Here is a 4045-nt window from a genome sequence, read left to right on the forward strand (position 1 = left end):
GACACTAGCTGCAAGTTTGGGGGCTACCCACACTTATGACAAGCTGGCTGTAAGAAGTTCCCATGACCTCCTCAGGTGCTCTAATTCATGAGAACAGCTCATGGAATTCATGGAAAGTGCTTTGCTTCTGAGTACAGTTTTATTATAAAGGATACAATTTAGGAATATATAAACATAAGAGATACTTATGGCAAGGTCTGGGAGGGTCCAGGACGGGGAGCTTCCATGCCTTCTGCCTGTGGAGTCAGGGACCATCACCATCCCAGCACATCAATGTGTTCACCAAATAGGAAGCTATACCAAACCTCATGGCCAGAGTTTTATCAAAAATTTCATTATGTTGGCATGACTGATTAAATATTGGCCACATGACTGAACTCAATCTCTGGCTCCCCTTCCATCCTTGAAGGTTAGGAGCTAAAACATCCAACCCACTGATCATGTGCTAGTCCTTTCTAGTGACCAGTCCCCACCCTGATGCTATCTTGGGTCCTCCCCAACATGAGTCGCCTCATTAACGTAACAAAGACATTCTTATCACATAAAAAATTCCAGGATTTTTTAATCTCTGTGGCAGAAACTGTGGACAAAGACCATATATATTCCATCATACCACAATATCTAAAACCCCAAATCAATCAGGGAATTGCTCATCAATCAGGGAATGGATAAACTAAATCATGGTATATCCACATGATACAGTATTTCTGAGCAATAAAGAAAAGAAAAAACTACTGATAAATGCAACAATAGCATGAACCTCAAAAGCGATAATGTTAAAGAAGAAAGCTAGACATAAGATTATATACCCTATGATTCTATTAATATGAAATTCTAGAAAACAAAGAACTATAGAACTATAGTGACGGGGTATGTGTGTGGAGGGGGCAGGGTTGGAAAGGTATGGGATTTAGTGTAAAAAAGAAGGATGTAATTTTGCAGAGAGATAGAAGTATTCTTATCTGGATTGTAGTAGTACTTACATAGTTGTATTATATTTGTCAAGACTCATCAAACTCTACACTTGTTATGAGCAAATTTATTGGGTATAAATTTTACCTAAATAAAGCTGATATTCATTTTTTTAAGTTACTGATTTAGAAGATGCTATCCAGCCTCATAGACTAGAAAATAAACATTTCTGATCCTCTTTTCTGAAAAGAAGTAAAAACCTAAATTTTACTAACCTAAATCAACATCAGTAAAGATGAGAATTAACTTGTTTTTAAGTATAAATAGATTAGAAAATATGAACAGCACAGTACTGATTATGCACAAAGAAAAGTGTACTTTGCACAACATATCCAAGCAACACATAATGACTCAGCAGTTAAATATGGCAAAGTAGCAAAATAAAATTAGACTTTATTTAAATGCATTAATTACCATATGTCATGATAAATTCATATGAATAGAAATAAGCAATAAAAATCAGTGAAAATAAAAACATATGTCTCATAGGAAAAAAACTTGACATGGGTCTTGGCAATGATTTTTTGGATATGACACCTAAAGCACAAGCAACAAAGTCAAAAATAAACAAGGGGGACTACATCAAACTAAAAAGCTTCTGCATAGCAAAAGAAATGATTAACAAAATGAAAAGGCAAGCCATGGAATAGGAAAAAATATTTTCAAAGCATACATCTGATAAGGGCTTAATATCCAAAATATATAAAGAACTCATACAACTCAATAATGAAAGAACAAATAGTCCAATTAAAAAATTGGCAAAGGACCTGAATAGACACTTTTTCTGAAGATGACATACAAATGACCAATAGGTACATGAAATGTGTTCAACATCACTAATAATTAGGGAAATACAAATCAAAACCACAATGAGATATCACTTCATGCCTGTTAGAATGGCTGTCATAAAAAAAACAAGAGATAACAAATGCTGGCAAGGATGCGGGGAAAAGGGAACCCTGGTTCACTTGGTAGGATTGTAAATTGGTGAAACCACTAAGGAAAACAATATGGATGTTCCTCAAAAAATTAAAAATAGAACTACCATATGATCCAGCAATTCTACTTCTGGGTATATATCTAAAGGAAATGAAAACAGTATGATGAAGAGATATCTGCACCCCCATGTTCATAGCATCATTATTTACAATAGTCAAGACATGGAAACAACCTAAGTGTGCATCAATAAATGAATGGATAAAGAAGTTGTGGTATATATATACAATGCAATGTTATTCAGCCATTAAAAAAACAAGGAAATCCTACCATTTGTGACTACATGGATGGACCTTGAGGGCATTATGTTAAGTGAAATGTCAGACAAAAACAAATATTGTATCATCCCACAATATGTGGGATCTTAAAAAAAAAAAAACTCATAGAAAAAGAGATAGATTTGTGATTATCAGAGGTAGAAGAACTGGGGGGGAGAGGGGAAACTGGATGAAGGTGGTCAAAAGGTACAAACTTCCTGTTATAAGTAAGTACTAGGGATAGATAATACACAACATGGCAGCTATAATTAACACTGCTATTAGTATATATGAAATTTTTTGAGAGTGGCTCCTAAGAGTTCTCATTACAAGGAAAAAAAAAAAACTTTTTTGTATCTATATGAGATGACGAACGTTAACTAAACTTACTGTGATAATTATTTCACAATATTTGTAAGTCGGATCATTATGCTGTACAACTTAAATTTATACAGTCTGTGTGTCAATTATATCTCAATAAAACTGGAAAAAATTTAAATTAAAAGAACATATTAGCACTTCTGTTTGTTTTTGTTTAATTTGTGGACAAAGACTTCTAGATAGGTGCAAAAATAAATCCTCTTTTGCAACACAGAACTCATTGTTCAGTATGAGTTTTGATACAGATGAAAAGGAACATGATACATAAAAGAGAATCAAGTGATGGAGGTGTATTGATAAACATAAAGATTGCTTCCAGGACTATAGAGCTGATAATTTCTCTCACATCTTAAGCTTTTAAATTATCAGCTGTATTGATTTAGTACTCTAATTTTAGTGTTGACATGAAACAAAGATGGCTTCTTTTTTTAGGCTTTTATCTTGAACACAGTGTCTGGATTTTTAAAAGGATGTCAAATTCAGAACCAGGCAGATCCATCTGCTGACCCTAAACATGTCCTAAGGTAAATCGCTTGAGGAAATTGGATCCCAAAGATTACAGGTGGGGAATTTTGAAGTGTGTCCATATTCTGCTGGGGATCAAAGAAGCCTAACTAAAAGAATTGTGTTTATTACATTACAGGTTGCCTGGTTACTAAGGGAGGGGAGGCTGCCTTCAGAATCTTACATGAGCATCTCTGAAGATGGAACCTTACCTTTATATTTGTTATACAGGGGTGACTCACATGACAACTTTTTTGTGAAAGGGCTATTTTATCTTGAAGATTATTAGTTTGGAGGAACTAAGGTGATTGGCAGCAGAAAGAATCAGAACATGTGAAATTCCTTAAAAATTTATTGACAAATAATTTTGCCTATGTTACACATAATAAAAAAAAAACCTTAAAAAAAACCATATATCTCTGATGATGATGAAGTGTTTGTTTTGTTTTGTTTACTAGTTTTGTTATTGCTTTGTGATATAAAATTTGTTTGGAGCAAGTGAAGAAATACTTTATTATCAATGACCATTTTTATTAAGCCCAGCAGTCACATAGGCATCTCTAAAGCACATAAAAATAAATCTTTGGTCTGCTCATATTTAAATGTTATTAAGGTGATAGTGATGGGAGATTGTTAATTGCCCCCAACAAGAAGAGCCGTGAACACTCTTTGTTCAACTTCAAGCACCTCATTACTAGATATTTGCAGACTTCTAATAAAAAGCAGTCAGAAGGGCTAAAGGCTAAAGTGATTCATTCATATGAAAAGGTCAAAAGAACATCAAGGAAGGCACACAATTAATCCTCATTAATCTGGTCTCAGGTTATTTAAAATCAGGGTTTTGTGGAAGTCAGGGAAAACCTGAACTTTGACACAGTCTATGCATGAATGAGTTTGCATTAATGATGATCAAGGGTTACTGAGTATCGTTAAGA

The 4045-nt window shown here is 34.0% G+C and overlaps 1 non-coding gene across 1 annotated transcript; it reads left to right on the forward strand.

Annotated features, from left to right (window-relative positions):
* Positions 1 to 2739: 2739 nt before the first annotated feature.
* Positions 2740 to 2866, forward strand: LOC133092824 (small nucleolar RNA SNORA40). The gene has a single exon (XR_009701179.1). It is a non-coding gene; the product is annotated as a small nucleolar RNA SNORA40 (small nucleolar RNA).
* The last annotated feature ends 1179 nt before the right edge of the window (positions 2867 to 4045 follow it).

Source organism: Eubalaena glacialis, chromosome 5, assembly GCF_028564815.1.
Source record: "Eubalaena glacialis isolate mEubGla1 chromosome 5, mEubGla1.1.hap2.+ XY, whole genome shotgun sequence".
Lineage (NCBI taxonomy): Eukaryota > Metazoa > Chordata > Mammalia > Artiodactyla > Balaenidae > Eubalaena > Eubalaena glacialis.